Source organism: Lepidochelys kempii, chromosome 1, assembly GCF_965140265.1.
Source record: "Lepidochelys kempii isolate rLepKem1 chromosome 1, rLepKem1.hap2, whole genome shotgun sequence".
Lineage (NCBI taxonomy): Eukaryota > Metazoa > Chordata > Testudines > Cheloniidae > Lepidochelys > Lepidochelys kempii.
In genome coordinates this window covers 73687605-73708471 of record NC_133256.1, presented here as the reverse complement: position 1 = coordinate 73708471, position 20867 = coordinate 73687605, and the positions used below count along the sequence as shown (strand labels likewise).

The window sequence follows — 20867 nt, the reverse complement described above, 5'->3', positions numbered from 1 at the left end:
TGTTTATACTGCTCTATATACTATATGCTGAAATGTAAGTATAATATTTATATTCTACAGGTTTCAGAGTAACAGCCGCCTTTTATTTATATTCTAATAGCTTTATTTCATAATTATATGGAAAAATTGATTACTTTCTCATTTTTACAGTAATAGTTTGCGCTGACACTTGTATTTTTATATCTGATTTTGTAAGCAAGTAGTTTTTAAATGAGGTGAAACTTGGGGGTATGCAAGACAAATCAGACTCCTGAGAGGGGTACAGTAGTCTGGAAAGGTTGAGAGTCACTGATCTAGACTTTTCCTGCAGGAAAGCAAATGTTTTGACATGCTCTGCTTAGGAATTGTTTACATGATATTGCCCCTTTCTATGTTGCTTGCAGTAAGAGACTGGTTCCCATAAGGCACAGATGATACTGTCTGTGATTTGATATGTGAATCATTTTGTATGATCAATATGAAACACTTTAATTGTAACAGTGAATTCTGTCTCTCTATGTTTTTGCTACAGTTGAGCTGCCCCTTCTTTTCATTTTTAAAAGAAATGAGTACTGAAAGAATAAATATTTCTGTCCTGTATAATTAGGGCTCACATGCTCAAAGTTAATTACTTCAAATATAATAATAAATTGGCTCAGTGCTAACAAAGCTGTCACTTGCAAACAATCTAAACTGAGAGGCAATCTGCACTCCAAGTTGAATCATAGACTTTCATCTCTCATCCCTGCTGTAGTTCTTTGCAGCCTGCATTCTGCCATGGCAATAAGAAATAGAAGGGAAAATCCTCTCTTGATCCTTACATTTCAGGAGCAATGGCTTGCAATCTTATTTCTCATTGATGGTGCAAGACATTAATTATAAGATACATAGGAGAAAAATGGTCATAATGAGCAAGCGTTTCAAAGCAGCTTGGGAGATGGCTACTTCTGAAAGGTAATATTGAATACCAAAACCTAAGTACTATTGTCATTTTCATTTTATGTTATGTAAATTGGGTACTGGCTTCTCAGGGGAAATCATGGAAGTGAAATTTAACATTCATCTCTCTTCTTAATCCCTTATTCACAATCCTACCAAGTTTCTCACAACCTTAAATGTGATAGTAACAAAAGTGGTTTGCTTGTTTTTTTACAAAGAACTGTACAGTTTTTGTTTGTTTCTTTATTTATTTTAAGTCATGCTGCTGGGCTCCTACTAGTTCCCACTGAGATCAATGGGAGCTATTGGATGTTTGGTGCTTTTGAAAATCAGGCCACACAGCTCTTTATTGAGCATATATATGCATCGGTCAGTTTGGTTTTATAAATCTGAACTATAATCAGATGTCTGTGGTTCATCCTGCCTTACTTAATGCTGTATCAACATTCTTATGGCAGTTCGTGAGTGAAGATAGTTTTTATATAAAATGCCGTGAAGTTATTTACCATTTTTTGCAACTAGTTCTATGAATTAATCACTAGAACTGTATATGGGAGCATCTATTACCAGACAAATTAGTGAAATGACTTCTAGTGCGAGGGGTGCAGTTAGAGATGACTGAATATGTCCTTAGCAGACCAGTAATGATAATTTGATAATGTAGATAGAGCCCAGATAATGGGGAGGGGGGGTCAGGGTTTTTTAAAATATATATATAGTCAATCAAAAATCCCAAGTGCTGAAGTGAATGCTAGTCTCTACATTAGACCCTAAATTTCAAATGATAGTAAATTTTGTGAATCTTTGAGGAAACCATATTTATTAAATTTTCATGATTTAGAGTGCCTCAAATTTTGGTTGATTAATCTGAGACACCTTTAACTTGAATTCAGGTCACTTTAAGGTGTCCCTTTATGGCCACCCAAAAATTCCAGCATCTCAAATCACTAGTTACTTTTAGAAATTTAAATCCAAATATATACTGTGTTCAAACATTGAAGATAATCACAGAATCATAGAATCATAGAATATCAGGGTTGGAAGGGACCTCAGGAGGTCATCTAGTCCAACCCCCTGCTTAAAGCAGGACCAATCCCCAATTAAATCATCCCAGCCAGGGCTTTGTCAAGCCTGACCTTAAAAACTTCTAAGGAAGGAGATTCTACCACCTCCCTAGGTAACGCATTCCAGTGTTTCACCACCCTCCTAGTGAAAAAGTTTTTCCTAATATCCAACCTAAACCTCCCCCACTGCAACTTGAGTCAGGTGTGGACTCAGTTGAGACAACTAATTGTCAGGTGTATTTTGGTAATCTTGAATGGCCAGATGGTAATGTAAGTAAGGCCATCAGAATTCTAGTGAACATTTGGTTGGTCAAATCCCAGACCTGTTAACCTTCCAGCCATGCTGCAAAGTCCATATTTATTCCCAGGTTTCTTGGCCCCGTCAGATGGGTTGAAAGTTGCAGAAAGCGTTTCTTAGGAGTTCATTTTATTGTTGTATTTGCTGGAGAATATATGCCACTTCATATGTATAAACAGTCAATTGTATATATTTCTGCAATGGCTGCCTAGACTGTAGGATGTATGCCTATAGAGTTTTATAAATTAAAATAAATGATTAATTTAAACAAAATCAATTAAACATGGTGATGGATTTTCTAGTACAAGGAGCCTGTCGTCCTAATCAGGTGAAAAGTTTATCTAAATTGCAGCACACTGTAACCACCATGTAAGGTATGTATGGAGCTTCATTAATGAAGGCAATTTAAAAAGAATGGGGGTGAGATTGGTTCTCATAAAAGTTAATGACTGTTGTAAGACTACTAGCTAGAATTAGACATTGTTGCAGCATTAGGTAGATTCAGACAGACTGGAAGAAGTGATCTGCAAGTTTCCACAATTCACTTTTATCTTGACCTGCAACACCCCTGCTTTTCCATTCCTTCACTTCCCTTAAGCAAAGATTGACAACCGTGCCAAATTATGACAGATTGTGTTGTTGATTTGTAATGTGCACTTTTCTTCCCCCAGGGACTATATAATTATAAGCATAACATAGCAATAAGAGAAACGAATTGGAAACCAAATCCTAAGGAAGAGTGGTATTTTAAGAGAATTGAGGTTCTAAATAGAAAGTAGGGATTTATAAATATAAAATTAGTTATAAGACTTAACCCAAACTGGTTCTGCAGCTTTAGACAATTTAGCACAATAAGCAGTCAAAATAAAATTCACCACTTCCCTGTTATAAAAACTTAATTAACAAAATGTATTAGAGTCTCACTTATTCTCTATAGCCTGTTTATTTTGTGTGTATTATTTTCTAATGTTTTATCTTCCTATACTTTTCTCCCAAAGTCTGTTTCTCTCTGTCACCTAATGTAAGTTATGTCCATCTTTACATGCGCTATTTAATTGTAGCTTTTATATTTGCCTTAGTCTCTCTTTTTCATTCTGTACATTTGTGATTCATTTCCTTTTCACGGCTGTATGCCTCTTTCTCTTTCCCCTTGTCTCTGTGTTTATCCACTGTGCTCTTTGACAACTCTATCTTTCTCCACTCTGTCTCTCCTGCCTAGTTTAGTCTCTTCTGCTTTTTTTTCCCTCCATGTGCTCTCATGTTCATTACCAGTTGTTTTTTGTCTATATCCTTGTTTTTCCCCTTGCTCTCAGCTCCCTCTATTTCTACCTCCTTTCATCTTTCAGTCTCTTAATTTTCCTTCCTTTGTGTTTTGTTTTTCCTAATGGAAATCATCTAGCAAACTAGTCCTGGAAATATGGTGTATTCAGAATATAAATGGAGTCTCATTCAAATGTTTCCATCTTAATACAGTTTTGCCAAACCAAGGAGAATGCTTATTGCAAGGACTGTCCATCTGCTGCTTATGAGAAAGGGGATGGACCACCATAAGCACACAATGTGAATATTTTCCATTTTAGTTTAATGACAGATACATGTGAACATCAAAGGGGTAATAAAACCCAAAATGCAGTTGCTCATTGACATCTGATGATTGCCAGTTTATGAGTTTGAGCATATGTAGTAAAGCCTGACAACAGGAGCAGTACCGGTTCAAGAAAATAAGTCCCTGCAAATTCTTTAAACTGAGCCCGCTGACTGTGAGGCAAAAAATTCACTCAGCGACCTCCTACAATTCCATCTGCTTCAAATTCTTTTGCTTAGCAAGCTATGGAGTTGGGTATGCATGTGTGTTTCTTTCCATTGCGGGGTGATGAGGAAAATAGAATGTACCCAGATCTAGTGCATTTGTAAAGACCACTAGGGGAACAGTGGATGGAGTTCTTCTGGTAAAAAAAAAAAGAGGATCGGAGAAAATGGGCCCAAGATACGTCTGTGATATAAGGGAGAGGCACCCTGATTTGCCACCAACAAGTTTTGCCCTTAACAATGTGCAACACCATAGCATGAGTAGGAAACCTAACACCAGAATTTCAATCTGCCCTGGTCTCCATGCTGCTGCAAATCTGGCTTCACTGTCTGAACCAGCCCTGAACAGGAGGTTTCTTTCTTTTTCTTTTTTTTTTTTGTGAAATTCAGGCAGAAGGAGCTGCATAGAATACATTGCTAAAAATATGTGTGATGCTCAGTAAATTAGAATGTTAGTATATCTAAGAAAATAGTTTAAATAGAATGGAATTTAAAAAATCTACATAGGGCCCAAAACAGAAAATAAAATTATATGTTGACAGGTGCTTATTGTTTCTTGGAATGCAGTTGACCAGTTGTACAGTATAATAGATATGGGAAGATAGTTTGGTATGTTCTCTATGGTATAACTTAAGAAAGTGCCTTATCTGATAGCTTGGTACCTTCGTTCTTTGCCTTTGATGTGCTGCAGTGATAACTAGACTATAAGAAATGTTGCGTAGGAGAAACTATTTCCTTCAGGGAATTTAAAAATACAGATAATTCATCAGTGTGCCCCTCACAGTCAAAGTACTGACCTCCGAGAATGATTCATAAAGATGATTGCTGCTTACCAAGGCAGGTAAGGTGTTGGCTGGACATCACTAAGTAGGCTTTCTTCAGCAAGGGACAAGCTAAGTGTTACACGGATACTACTATTCTTTTTTTTTTTAACCTCAAACAGAGTTGCTCTCTCAACTAGTGCCCAGATATATCTTTTCCCTTTGGTCTTGATTTTGTCCTGGGATTCCTAATATTGCTCCTTCATAAGATTGCAGGATGAAACTTCTATCTAGGCCTCGAACTCTCCTGACTCTAACCCACTGTTTCCACCTCACCTCACCTAACATAAAATATAACCTCAGCCTCCCCCCTTAGACCTGAACTGGTTTAAGCTCCTCCCATGAGAAAGAACAGAGCTTAACCTCTTTACAGAAAATTTCCATGAAAATTGAATAATCACTCAAGGATGTACACAATGAAAACGGTAGCACTGCAAATCAACTCCCAAGGAATGGTTTTCTGCCTCAAGACTGTCTCTATTTGGTAAATATCATGTATTGCCAAAGAAAGAATGTGTATGAAAAATCGTTCAGAAAAGATCAATGGCAAAGTCAGAAAAGTGACCACATGGAATGGCTTTAGCCATTCTCTGTGCCATTCACCTTCCCACTATACCACTCTTAAGACATTCAGGCATAATACCAGCAAAACTTGTGGTTCGTCATGAGTGATAAAGGGATAGAATAGTTACTCTGTGAGTGACCTGATAATGAAACAATTTCACCCCAAAATGAGCTCCCCTTTTGGAGGATTAAACACAATCACCACAAGATGGCTCCCCAACTTCTCCAGATATATTGTTTTTCTGTCAAGCCACTCTCCAGTGAAGACATTGATTATCTTTTAGAAATCTGGAGTATAACTGAGTGGACTAAGGATTAGAGCCTTGCCTAATAAAATAATAGCTATTTTTACATAAAAGCCCAGGGGATCTCTGTGAAAGGTAATTCTGTTACTTTAATTTCTGTACCCCATAAAAAGCTGTTATCTAGTTTGTGCCTCTGTTCATTTTTTTTCTAACAGACAAAGATTGGCTCAGAGAATTCAAACTGATTTGGAGTTTTAAGCCTCTTGCTTTTAAAGGCTAAAGCAGCTTATGCTCCTAAGATTTTTAAGTTTTTTAAGTACCGAGAATTTGAATGTCAGAGTTTTTTTATTATATTTGCTTGTCCTAAATTTGTGGAAAGTAGATATAAAATAAAAGGCCATGAGTCATGGTGTATGGTAAGCTTTGGACAGGATACAAATAATCTGGAATCAAAGTAGATGTATACTATTCTGAAAAAAACAAAAATAAAACAACATCATCTTCTCTCTTCTTATCTACCTTGATGAGGTAGAGACTTTGCAATCAAAACAACTTAGAGATGTCATGATTCAGTTAGTTACAACAGTTTACATACTTTTTAAAACAAGCTAGCAGTTCTGCGTGAAATAGGTGTGGTGTTTCTCTGCAGCTATCTACTTCTGCTTGGAGGAGTAAGAACTAGAAAATGTATCATTACAAAATAAGTTGATAACAGAACAATATCTTAGTTGTGGCACAGGGTAGAAAAAGACAGACTTTTGTTTATGCAGTGGAAGAGTTTGTTTTCCTTATAAGATCAGATGCAGCAGTTCTGGAAACTTAATTTTTCTGATGAAGCAAAATGCACATAATTTTTATGCTTCTTTGAGTGGCAGGTTACTGACTGTTTTTGGACTTCCCAGGTAGAGACAGTGTTTCTTCTCAATAGCTCAATTTACCAAAATCAATGTACTTCATTCAGATTTACAAGGGGCTGGACATCCAGTTGTCTCTTTGTGAGCATGGATGGGTGCCTGTGCATGCCTGGAGAGAGAGATGGTAAAAATGCAGATCTTTATTAGATTACTATATCACCTGGAATGACTCCATTTTAGCACCAGGAGGATATCACAAGTGGATTAGATGTGCATGCCAAAACCTTTTCCAACTTTTTTTTGGGGGGGGGGGGTCTAAAATATGTGTAACAAAATTACATATAGCTAACCTGGACCACATGCAATCTATTTTTTATCAAAACAATTATTAACTATGTGCTAACATTGTATTATGGTACAATCTCAATAACTGATAATGGGCCAACTTTTCAAATGTGGCTGCATGAAGTTAGACATATAAATCAGAGTTAATATATATAAATGTATATGTGACTGTGCATTTACCAAATTTCTAATCTGTTTATTTAAAAGTGTAACCTTTAGAATGTAAAGGTTTTTTTTCAAATTTGGGGATAACTTTTTAAAAAGCGTTTATATGGGTAAGCAGTCTAAATCCTACTGACTTTCAAAGAGATTTAGGCTCCTATGAGACAGATTTACAAACTATGTATTAAAACTGGGCAGGAGACAGGTTTTCCATCCCATGAACATTTTGCAAGATTTCAAAAAATGTTCCCATTGAAAATCACCATGCAAACATTTTTTTTTATGATGGAATGAAGAGAGTCCAATTTTTGTAGTGTACAGTAGCTCCTACTACAATACAATCTATGCAGGAATATGCTTAGTAGAACTTTACAAAATAGTCATAGCAAATAATGTATCTAGTGAACTTAGCTTCTCTTCTGTTAATGAATTAATTTTGAAGAGACTCTGATTCATTTATTGTGATTCTTCAACAGGAATCTTATGTGAACACATTTCTGCCCCTTGGTTGCTAGTGAATAATCAAAAAGTTCACAATGATGTATTAATTCTTCATGGTCTGTGATTGGTCACCTATATCACATGGCATTTTTTTCTCCTCCCTCACTGTCTAAGTGAAACTTGTTAAATATCTGAAAAATGAATAGTATAGCATATATTTAAAAAAGTGAATACCATATGCTTTTATTGTATGCAGTGTTGTTGTAGCCATGTCAGATTCAGGATATTAGGGAGGCAAGTTGGGTGATATAACATATTTTATTGGACCAACTTCTGTGGGTGAGAGAGGCAAGCTTTCCAGCTTACTCAGAGCTCAGGTCCTGAAGAAGAGCTTTGTGTAAGCTTGAAAGCTTGTCTCTCTCACCAGCAGAAGTTGGTCCAGTAAAAGATATTTCCTCACCCACCTTGCCTCTCTAATATGCTTTTATTCACACTCTAATATTCATGTTCACATGAGAATACAGGCATTTAAAAGAAGATCAGCCATTTTTCATGCAAACCTAAAATTGTTTGACTAAATGTTTATGAATGATACATGACAAGGGGCACAAATATAATAGAAGCATACAGCTGTTTAGTGTAAACACTATTTTGCAGAATTTATCTAGCTCTAATGCTTAAAAATCATCCAGTTGAAAATGTAGCCTCCTCTTCCTGCTGTCACAAAAGCTTTTCTCTAGAGCTGATTGGAAGGTTAACTAGTCTTTATATTTCATGACATTTGACCTGTTGAAACTGCCATGTACCCAATCAGTTCTTAGCTTTTGTTAATATAGAGGTAATGGGTTACAGCAGTCTGTTATAATATCCGGTTTCTGCTTCTTTTCAGGGCCTGTCTAATGCTAATTCTGAGGCAACCTTGTTTCACACATGTTACTCTCCCCTCTCCTTTCCTGTAATGATCTAAGTCACACACTCCTCTTTCTTAAACATCAAATAAATTGTGTCAACTGTGTCAAAGCTTTATTTCTTGAAGGTGAGGAAATCTCCTCTTCTTCAGGAACTTCATAATTGAATGAGATTCTCCTCTCTGGTGGGGTTTGTTTTTTATTTGTCATCAGTGTTGAAGTACTTGTCTGATTTCTTCCTTTCTATGTTGGCCACATCTTCTCTTTTCTCTAGCTTCCATCTTGTTCTGAAGGTGTGTTATGACCTGAGTTTTTCACACCAACAACTTGCTCTCATTTCATTCTAAGCTGCAGTCAGTCAAGGATGTGCTAATTTATCACCCCCAACAGAAAATCGTGCTCAAAACATGAGGAACATTTAAAAGTAACAGGATCCCAGGAAGTCTAATACATTTCTAGTCTCAACTATTTTCACCAGTCTGTTTTAATTTAATGTTTATTTAAGCAGGCTGTTGCAGAATGTGATTATTGTGATTGTTTGTTGTTTTCCTTAGATCTGTAACTCTCTTGTTCTTTTATTAAGAGTAAAGTGTTTGTGTCTAAAAAAAGTTCCTTTTAAGTCTGTGTTTCTTGCTTTCCTGCCACATTGTCCCTGAAGGCTTTATCTAGAAACCTGAGCTCCCACAACCAGTACTATACATTTGGGAGAATGCATATAAGCAATTGGAGCTAGGGAGGGTTATGTCACTGGTTCCAGGGCCTACACAGCCCACACGGGAGTCAGTGTTTAGACCAGTCACAACAAACTGGGGTTCATCCAAAGGGAAGGACTGACCAGGTTGTGACAATCCTAAGGCCAGATGGAAAAGAAATTTCAAGGGTCTTCCAGATTGTAAAAAGAGCCAGGGAACTGAGAAGTTCAGGTTCAATTCAAGATTAGATTGGCTACGTTAGTGTCAACCCAGAGTAACTCCATTGCCATTGCTAGAGCTACTCTGTGTTTTCATCAGAGAAAATGGAAATTCTGGCCCAAACAGAATGTTACCATTAACTTTAAAGGGTGCCATATTGGGCCCATTTTACACATATATTGGTTTGGCTAGAAATAGAAACCCATAGGGATAGTTATTTTTAAAAATAACATGCTAGATAACAAGCAGCATTCTAATGTGCTTGCATTCTTCCTCGGGATCATGTTCTAACCCTTGTTTCCTCTTCCCCACCCCCATTCTATAATACATACTAGAATACAATGTATAGCATAGGCTTAGTCTCACAGAAGGAATTATTTCAACTGTTGTTTGATTATTACATAGATTACACTCAATTCTGAGATAGAATTAGTAAGCTCCTTTACTAATGACTTCAACAGGACCAGGATTTCACTCCTTATTTTTATTAATTTTCAAATATATGAAATTTACAAATTTTGATTTTTTGACCAACTTGAATTAACCCCTTTGTTGTTTGATGACTTTTTCTGTAATATGACATGAAAACACGTACGTGTTGACGTATGCCACGAGTAAAGTGAGTGCTGCCCATGTGGCCCCTGGAAATATTTGTAATAATAATACTGTAATAATTGCAGTAATATTTGTGCAAGGCCCTCCAGCATTCCTTGTATGCAGCATTCAAGGATTTAAGTATTGTGGGTGTGATCCAGTGTTAATTGAAGTCAGTGGGAACCTTTCTGTTGACCTCAATGAATTTGGATGAGACCCTGAGACCAAAGATGGGATTATAATGAGACACAATCTTCAACATTAGCAAACCTGTAGCAATATGTCTTAAGCCTGAAGATTCATTCAATGAATTTATTGTTCCACAAGTGAACTTGGAAAATCAGTAAGCCTACTTCTCCATAGAGTAACTCCATTACATACTCTCAAGAATCTTGGGAATTAAGGGGTATTGTTTAGGGACAAAGAGTCATGTAGTTTCATGCCATCCTTTTGTTCTGTTTTGTTTTAAAGCAGAGCTCCCCATTGAAATTGTTTTAAATTGTCTCTAGTGAATGATGAAAATCACTATTGCTGTACGTTTTTTTTCTCCTAATTTTGGAAAGTATGGGCTTACTTTTAAAACTCTTCAGCAAGGACTTTTTTGTGTGTGTGCAATGTGCTAGTAAATATGTGTGCAAATATTAACCCTTGGTAACTAACTATATGATTTGCAGCTTAATGAAAATTAGAAGCCACTCTTCAAGATCAAGCAATATGTTTTTTTTTCAATTCCAAACAAAAATATGGTCCTAGATAAAATTTATTCTCGATGGTGACAGGTGGAATGTAACCCTCCAGCACCTGTCAGGGAAGATATTTCTTCATCCCCTTGGCATAATCCTTGAGCGAAGACATTACAGGTAAACTCAGATTGGACTTCTCTTTCTACTCAAAATGGATTTCTCTTAGCATGAGTCACTGAAATTTACAGGAGTTCCTATAACTCTGCAGCTACTCTATCCCTGTTCCCATAGAAACACAGTACCTAGTATGGGAGATAGTGCTTTAAAATAATCACTGTTTCATGAAAGGGAAACAGGTGTTTGTAAAGTGATGATTATCTTAAAGCACCTGATCCTGTTTCCAATGAGTCTGACAGCAGTTCCATCAGCATGGGAACAGGAGTGCTATCCAGCAGCAAGATAGATTAAAATCTTTTTTCAGTTCTCTGGCTAAAGTTCAGTGCTGCAATGCAAGTTTCCCCAGAGTTCCAAAATACTTCACAATCCAGTAGGCTCCTGAAATTTCAGCCTTCTTGATTCTGCTTTCCACTACAGCTTCTCTGCTGCAACAAAGTGATTTGGCATTCATCTGAAGGACAAATTTTCCAATGGAATGATGGCATGTCTGTATGGCATACCCTATAAATAGGATAGCACTGAAAATAAGTTTTGATGAATATACCTAGTACCTCATGCTGTATTCAATTGGTTAACTTTGGTTCAAAAAGTAGTAAAAACCACATTAGGCCTGAATTACATTCTTTATGATTTCAAAATTCTCATTTGATTTATACAGTTATATAAAATTAGTTCATACTGTCTGAATGGATGAAATGGTGAATACCAAGCTCCAAATAAAGCTAAACATAAAATCTTAACATTCTTCTCCTAATTAAGAATTTGGTTGAGAGGTGTCCAAAAATGTATGTACACTAGATTCAAACTGTACTTTTAAAGCAACACATAGGCCATGTGTACATGAGGAAAAAATGTGTATTTTTAATATACTAACATCTTAAAATCCTAGTGTAGAAAAGGAAAGTCATAGATTTAACACATTAACTGGCTGAAGTAAATCTATGTAATATGTGTTTAAAAATATACCATTTTACCTAGTGACAATAAGGCCATTAAGAGCCAGATTCTGTCGCCTTACACTTAATATTATCTTTCCCCACAAGCAGGTCCATTGAAAGCAATACTTTCAGTGGGAATACTTGTAGAGTAAGGTACTACTCACTGTGATTGAGGGCGATAGAATTAAACCCAAAATGAGGACAAATCTCGCTTTTAGTGACACCAGTATTAATTGGGAGTATCTTCATTGAAGTCCCTAAGATTTCCAGCTCAATGCACTCCAGACTTATATCCATTTAATGGATAGCAGTATATGGTACAGTATTTTTTTTTTAAATTACGGTAATATACTGTGCCTTTGGAACATACAAATGGCCATGCCATGAACTGAAGAATGGGGTATTTTCATTTTTTCATGTTATTTTTATTATGGGTTTTGAGCCACTGTTCCTGAATACTGGAGTACAAGAAACATTATATGGCTTTTTCAAGTGATTAAAGGCTGAGATATTAGATAACCACAAAAGCCATTTATTTTAAATATAGTCCACTTCTGTGAACATTATTCCTTCTATGACATTATGAGCGATCAAAAAATCCGACATTTTAAAAATATATGAGCACTGATTTTTCTTTGAGGGTTTGAAACTTCATTGTTGAGACCTTGTTTTCAGATTATCCAGTTCTGTCTTTACTCAGATGCTGTGTGAATGGGTCCATGTAAGCCAGACAGAAATAGAGATGGCACTTGGGCTGTAACTCAGATACTGGGTCTTGGAATTCCATAATGATATGGGGTACATGTCTCAAGTGGGAGCAACATTTTGTCTTTTGATATTGAATCCTGGACTCTCTGTTTTTAAGGATTGTGTCCCAGGTACTATTTTCCAAATTCTGTGATATACCAAGGAAATTGTTTTAGCATCCCTTTCATAGCAAAAGTTTGAGGGCTGTTCTATTAAAATAAATATGGCCTTCATGGTAAGTGCAAGTAGTTCTAGAGTCCTTAATGTACAGGTAAGCAGTAACAGGTCATGATGATCAGCAGGTAATGTGGATGGATATTCAGTGAATAACAACAGAAAAATGGCTGCATGTATTCATGTAAGACAAATATTCCAGCAGACCCAGATACAAAAATTTCTGCAAATTCATACACTAGCCTGTTGGACTTACACAATCCTATCTAAATACTGTTTGAGAAGATATGACTGTTCAGACTGTTTTGGTTATGAGCCTGGAAATATAGTATTGTTTATCAGTGAAGCTCTGAAACTATCAGCACCCTTGCCGAGAAAGAGATTTTTGGCTAACTTTTGCTAGGTTAGTGACAATAACACTAGGAAAATGTTTCTTACAGAAAAGGCAGCCAGGTGGTTTAACATGAAATTAGATATGTTGCCAGACTCAGCAGATAACTGATAATATGATTGAAATTCAGGATACTTATAAATAGGAAACAGTGCCTGAAATAGAGTCTGGGTCACTGAAAAGCTGCTTTATACTGTGATGTCATCTGCATCTTACATTAGTTCAGAAACATTGATTGTGTCACAAGGATGACTTTAAGAAAAGGAGTACTTGTGGCACCTTAGAGACTAACCAATTTATTTGAGCATGAGCTTTCGTGAGCTACAGCTCACTTCATCGGATGACTTTGATTCACTGTGCCACTTTGGAACTTTTCAGTGGCTTCCACTTCTAGAAAAGAGTGGAAAAATAAGTCTCAAATATGAATTATTCAGCCTCTCCACAGCTCTGGAGAGCCCTGGCTGCATTATAACTAATATAGGTCTGTTGCATGAGGAAGCAAGATTTGATGAGCCTGCTGATGCAATCTTTACCTCTTACATACGATGTAGGTCAGCTCAGCAAGGCTTGCTGGTCAGAGCCAAAAAGGGGGAATTGAGAGGGGCGAGGGTAGAAGGATCTGCATGTTCATGGAATTGCTGTCTACATACCCTTTAAGCATGAATGCAAGCTGAATGGAAACTACTGTAGCTGCAGCTTAGACCATAGAGTGGCTCTACTGCTACTGTGCAGAAGATGGGGATTTCTCAGCCTGCGTGACACCAGCTACTTGACCTTGGAAAGGAGAGGAAGGTTTCCCCTTAAGTGCAGCACTCAAGTATTTAAAACTAAGATTGAATGCCACTTTGGACAGGGATTCTCAGCATTGGTCTTACTATTTCCTCACAAAAGTTGCTGATATGGGAGCCCAAGGACCACAGTAAGGACACAACTGTACTAACAGGTAACACAAAAGAGAAGTCCTGACTCCAGAGAATTCACAATCTAGGATTTAGAGACGATGTAATATAACACTTCTGGAACCTTTTTTCAGTTTTGTGAAATTAGTTTTCTTATGTTTTTCACATATAGAGTAAAGGCAGAGAGGGTGCAAAAGAAAGAAGTTACAATGAGCACCTTCTAGTCCAATAATAAATACATTCTCAGGGTCAAATGTGCCCAACTCCCTGTGTGGGTGGATAGGGCCTCAGCTGCAGCAGAACTGATGAAGCTTTGCTCCTCAGTGGAGCAGAATTTGGGTATCCCACAAGGAGATCAGAATCACCTGTTTGCAGTGGAGCTCAGCTCCTCAGAAGCATCTTGTGCCCAATGCAATGGGGGATTGGGAGAGTGGGGATGGAGCTAGTGATTTTGTGACTAGATGGAACTGTCTTGTATTTCCAGCCTGGATGGAGTGAAGGGCAGACTAGCAGTGGGGGCTACTAGTGGCTTTCATGCAACTTTGGGGAAAGGTCTTTCACTCTTACCCCTTTGCCCGCCTTTCCAGAACACGGCCCTGTACCTCAGGCTGTGTACTGGATTTAAGTTTTGTCAATTTTAGAGGCTTATTAACAGCTCTTAACTACTTGTCACTGATAAATAATTAATGAGCAGGATACAAAATATTTGTAAGAATATTTTTTTTCCTATCAATGAAGATAAGGTATGAATCAAATACTTTACTATTCATATAGACGTAAAATGAAACCACAGAGACAAGGAAATGATCTGCTTCGTGCAGGGACATAATGTCCTTTCAGATATGCTCAGGTTATACTTGTTTCGGAATCAAAACAGTCAGAAATATACACACTGTAGCCAGGGTTACTCATTAATCAAGAATGCTTTAAATGCACAGTTGTTTCAGGAATGAATGGGTCAGGGACCACAAACAAAGTATAGACCAATCAATCATATCTTAAATCACCATGAGCTGATCAATAAATAATAAAAGTGCTTTTAAAAAGAAAAAAATGACAGGATGGTCTTGTGGCTGTGTCATTGGAATGAAACATAGGAGGTCTGGAGCCCTGCCACAGACTTTCTTTGGAGCTTTCTGGGCATATTATTCAAGCTCTATGAGTATGTCTACACTGCAGTGTAAGCACAAGGTTAGTGGGACTTCAGTCAGCAGACCCATGGTAAAGAACCCTGGCTTGAGCATTTACACTGTTTCTTAAGCCTACATTAAGACTTCTCTAACCTGTGCTCAAACCTGGGGTTTTGGTGTCAACACTCCTGCATACAGACCCAAGTCAAACCAACAATACCACAGAATCCCTAGCTTCTTCCTGAAATGTGCCCACTCTAGCCCCTTAACTATAATGCACTGTGGGAAAACTTTACTGCCCACCCTGCACGTTACAAGAAGTTTGAACAGCCCGCTAATGCAGTCAGCAGATCAGTGGGTTTTGTCTGTGTATTCCCAGCTCCCGGAACCAGCAACAATGAGGAAGTATCTTCTGAAGAACTTCTTTTGTTTGTGCTTTCACTCCTGTGTCAGGAAACCGGCAGGTGTGCTGGTGGTGCTGGTGGACATTATAAGGCATTTTATGTCCACCAAAGGCATCTGAAGGATTTAATGATGAAACAGCAGGCAGAGGAGGAGTAGCAGACAAAAGAGGAGGAATGGCGTGGCATGGCAGACTTGCACTGGCAGAATGCTGCTCAGTACAATTGGCATAACCGCTGATGTCCCCTATGTAGACTGGCATTTCTGCTGCCGGGACACAAGCACTGGCTGGTGGGATCACATCATCATTCAGACCTGGGATGGCCAGCAACGGGTCCAGAACTTTTGTATGAAGAAAACTACATTTTTGGACCTTTGAGCAGTTTGCCCCCACCCTCCAGCATAAAAAGACACAACTGAGGACACCCTTGCTGTTTCAGAAGCAGGCTGCTATAACCAGCTGGAAACTAGCTACCCCAGGCTGCTATAGGTCCATTGCCAACCAGTTTGGTGTTGAAAAGTTGACTGTGAGTAAAGTGATGGCAGAGGTTTCTGAGACAATCAGTTGTGTGGTTTACCCCAAGTTGGGTGGCATTAAAGATATAAAATGACTGTTTTTTTTTTTTCAAATTTAGCATCCTAAATCCTTTAATGGGATATTCTGTATCTGAAGTTTCAGAGGACGGTAACCTTTACTCCCATAACCTCACAAAACCAGGCCAATTTGCACAATGTTGTCATGAGACAAAATTACTTGAGGATCTTTGTTTTGATCAGTCTATGTGCTGATGCATGGAACTGTTTACCCCTTTTTCAGTGAGCATAATTACAAATGTTGTTATTGATCATAAAATAAATCCAGTTTTATAAATCCAGTTACTGGATTTAAATCTATGCTGGTGAGTTTTCCAGACTGACTATATACTATATGATGTATTTGCTTTTATTTGTTTTAAATTTGTTATTTTCATCTAGTGATCCATTATTTCATTGCATGACCTCTTAACAGTATTATATATGTGTATGAAGCATGTGTGTATGCATATCCACAGATGTTGTGGTGTGATACTTGTTCTATTAATCACATAATCTCATGTACCAGTGACCACTGCACCTATATAAATTCTTCTCCCCTGGGACTACTTCCAACATTCCTAGTCTCTGAACAGATCCCTATAGGCACCAATTTTGTTTTCAGATCAACCTTCCACAGAATTCTTCTCTCCTCTTCTTCGCTTCAAATCGGAAAGTTGGATGGGGAGGGTATGAGGCAAAGTTAAAAGCATGGTTCTAGAGAAAATCAGCATTGATCTTCCTTTTCAAAATCACTTACGGATTTTCAGGATCTGACCAAGCAAACTTCCATGAAACTGGCACTGATAAATGAGACAGAATATTCATTATGCATCTGATAATGCTCATCATGTATATTAATGACACACTGTCTCTCCTATATGAGACTCATGAACTGTTTTGTATAATGATTTTTTGGGGTGAAATATATCTTTTCCACAGTATGTCTAGTATATTGGCACTCTCAGTCCTCAATAGCATTTGGAAAGAGTTGACTTATCTCCCATTGGTCTTTGAATAATTGTATTGTTTTTTGTTTGTTTGTTATTTTTCTAAGCACATAGAAGCTCTTATTCAGGAAAGCACTTAAGCATGTTCTTAAATTTAAGAAAGTGCATGCCAAGGTCCCACTGATTTCAAGCTAAGCAAATAAGCTTAAGTGTTTTCCTATATAGGGATGCTCTACTGAACTGGACTCAGAAGCTGTATGGCAGAGATTGCATTTCAGTTCACTTATTCATGTTGCACTCCCTGTCAGTAACTGGCCCAAGCCGGGGAAGCTAATGAACCAACCAGCAGACCAAATTTGGTGATGTATCTTGGTCACGTGCCACCTGAGCTACATTGTGCATATGCTAAGAAGAAGACCAGTAGGGAAAGTGTTATTATCTCATTTCCCTTTACCCTTCTGTTTACCTTGCCCTTTATTTTTTCTTTGTTTCTCACCCTTTTCACTTCTAATTTTGGAACAAAATGAGAAAAAAATCAGAGTCCTAACTCTCATGTTACAGATCAGAATTCAGTTTATGATGCCTTATGAGAATTTTTGAACTATACGTGGGGTTGGTTTACTCAGTACTCAGTGGTGGTTCAGGAGCCAAAAGAGCCACAGTAGTGTGAGTTTATTGTTTCATTTACTACAGTTCTATGTATTCATATTTAAACAGTCTGACAGGGGAAATATTTAGTGTTATATATTATTCTAACATAAACATGACTGACCAAGTATTTTTATTTTATCAGCTATAATTGGTTAATAACATAGTAAAAACATCTTGCTTGGTTAATAATTAAATCCTAGAGTGTTGTATATCATGTGCTGCAAAGAGCCACAGGAGACACATTGAAGCACCACTTGCAGCTCGTGATCCTGAGTCTGAATATCACTGGTTTAAAGTATCACTCTATCATGCAGGCGTGGGCAATAATTTTCATAGGAGGGCCACTCCACGAATTTTGGTAACTCATCATGGGCCACACATTTCTATTATATTAATGGAGATGGTGCAAAGTCTGGGAAGGAGTTAGGGTGCAGGAGGGGGCTCCGGGCTGGGGCAGGGGTTTGGGGTTTAGGAGGCGGTTCTGACCTGGGGCACAGGGTTGGGGTGTGGGAAGGGGTGCGAGGTTCAGGCTCTGGCCGGGAGGCACTTACCACAGGTGGCTCCCGGCTGGTGGTACAGCAGGGAGCTCAGGCAGGCTGCCTGCATGCCATGGCCCCACACGCTTCCGGAAACGGCTGTGGCCAGTTGCTGCTGGCACATCTCTGCGCTCCCCTTGGAGGGAAGGGAACATTAGGTCTTCATGTGCTGCCCGAGTCCACAATAACCACCCCCACAGTTCCCATTGGCCAGTTTCCAATCAATGGGAGCTGTGAGGATGGTCCTGGGGGTGGGGGCAGCGTGCAGAACCACCTTCCCCCATGCCAGGGGCGTGCAGAGACATGCCAGCAGCAGCCAGCTGCTTCTGGGAGCAGTGTGGTGTCATGACAGGCAGGTAGCCTGCCTGAGCTCCCCGCTGCACCGTGGGACTTTTAGCAGCCCGGAGATCGTGAGGGGGCGGCCAAAGAGCCTGGTGGGCCGCACAGAAATTTTAGATGGGCCGGTTCCAGCCCGCAGGCCCTATTTTGCCTACCCCTGCTATAATGGAACGGCATTCACTCATGAAATACTGAGAAACTGTGCTACACTTTGTTTTCTGAGCTGGCACAACATGCTGTCTCAGGTTGCAATAGCAAATGATACCCAGATGCCAGTGTATCATTTGGAAATAGTTATAAACTAGTAGTGACAATTGGACTTGCTATTGGAGAACTGCTCTTGCATTATTATGGGAAGACACAATGAATAATGTGGGTTCTTCTGCATGCTGATTTTCCAGGTCTAGATATTTTTTCTCAGACTTTGGTGCCTCCCCAGTTTTCCAAGATAATGAAATAAAATAAACTGTGTCAATGTAACAGTAAGATCATTTGCTAATTCCATTAATTCTCACAGGATGCATGTCATTTGGACCAGTTGATTTATATATCTTCACATTTTCCAAGCACCCCTTGTTTTGATTTTCAAAGGTACCGAGACCCTTCAGTTCCCATTGCTTTCAGTGGAATTAGTGTGTGCTCAGCACTTATGCAAATTAGGCCACTTACATTTGTCTGAATATGGACTTAGGTGCCTAATTTTAGCCTCTCAGGTTTAAAAAATATTTGCCTTTAATTCTCCAGTCTTGTTTTAAAGACACTATAATGTCGATCACAGAGGAATTTTTAGCAATTTCTTTGGCTGTTTTCTGAACATTGATAAAGTTGTTTGAACTTGAATGAGCAAAGTCATATGGTGACATAATTCTTTCTCCTAATTCTTTAATGTTTCGGCACTGAAAGATATCCCAGGTGATGTAGACAATAAACATATTGGTGTAATGCCTATTGAGGCCTACTTATCAATGATCTATTGCTGCCACATTACTAGCATCCATAAAATTACTATTCCATTGCAATACTTACTACCAAGGTAGTCAAGGAAATTAAAGTTTTACCACCACTGTCCTAATGAAGTGAAGACACCAAGTAAGAAAATCTTGGTGGTAAAGAATCACGCATGTGGGCAGATTTTGATGCATTTGCTCACGTTGAGTGGTACCTTGTTCTGTGAGTATGTCCATTTAAATGAATAGGGCTACTCATGGTGTAAGATACCCAGAAAAAATACAGCTATTAAAATACGATCCTCAAATGGTACTGTTAGCTTGCTGTGTGTCAAGAAAGAATATTGTGTTATTCCATTAGCAGTACTTTATAGTAATAGTAATTTAATAGTATATGGGTCCAAGAGCTATGTGTTCTCAACTCCCACTGAAATCAGTAGGAGTTGAAGGTGCTCTGCTCCTTGCAGGACTGGTCCCTATAACACTTCTTTATGTTGGCCATTACCAGCTTTGTCTCAATAGTTGTCAGGAAATTCCACAGAGGGCAACAGTGCCCTCAGTCACCAGCTGTGCTGCCTTTTATATTCTCTCCTATTATCATTTTTAAGTCTTTCTTTCACTGTTTTATTTTTTCATAGTACTCTATGAAATGGGGTTTTACATTTCATGAAAGCAAGTGATGAGACTTGGTTCTTACATGCCAAGTATGGATTTCTCTCAACCCAGTGGAGTTTAGACCTGATAAAAAGGGAGGAACAAAAACTTCCTATATTTTCTAGAGTTTGATAGGTCAGCTTAATGGCTTTATTGAAGCAGGGATGCATCATCCAATCAAGCAACCCTGGCATTATTTGATGTGAAAAATATTATACCTGTTTTTCTTCATACGTGTACTGGGGTTGCCCCTGCAGTTTTCATTCAGATATAGATTTTCTAATTCCTTTTTCTATTTGGATAATAGAAATTAATTAAATTTGTGGGGCTCAGATCTGTGCTACTGGGATTTTCCATTGCAAATATTTCAGTTTCCCAATAGAGATTTGGTACTTGACAATGTTTTTTTTTAATTAAAGTACCTCTTCCCACAAGATTTGCTATGCAGAGAACTGCTATTCAACCAGTCAGCAAGCTTATAAAATGGAGACTCTATGTATGATTGAATCGTTATTCAGATACCCTAAATCTAATATTCCATCATTTATTTCTTATTAAATACACTTCACAGCCATCCAAAAAAAAAAGCGTTGAGCCCAAGTTTAGGAGTTCTCTAATGCAAATTGTTCATCCATATTATAGGTGCTCAGGCACATGTAAAGAAGTGAGGCATTATGAAAATGTATATACAAATCACTATGTTTGTGAGTGGCATACATATATTTACTAGTGTTTACTTTAA

General features: G+C 38.1%; 1 long non-coding RNA gene across 2 annotated transcripts in view; it reads left to right on the top strand.

The window, feature by feature from the left end:
* Positions 1-764: 764 nt before the first annotated feature.
* Positions 765-20867, top strand: part of LOC140903793 (uncharacterized) — a 250047-nt gene continuing 229944 nt past the window's right edge. The window contains exon 1 of one of the 2 annotated variants that reach the window (XR_012156343.1): positions 765-933. This is a non-coding gene — a long non-coding RNA (uncharacterized lncRNA). The remainder of the gene's footprint in view (positions 934-20867) is intronic. The other variant, XR_012156347.1, reaches the window with a different exon arrangement.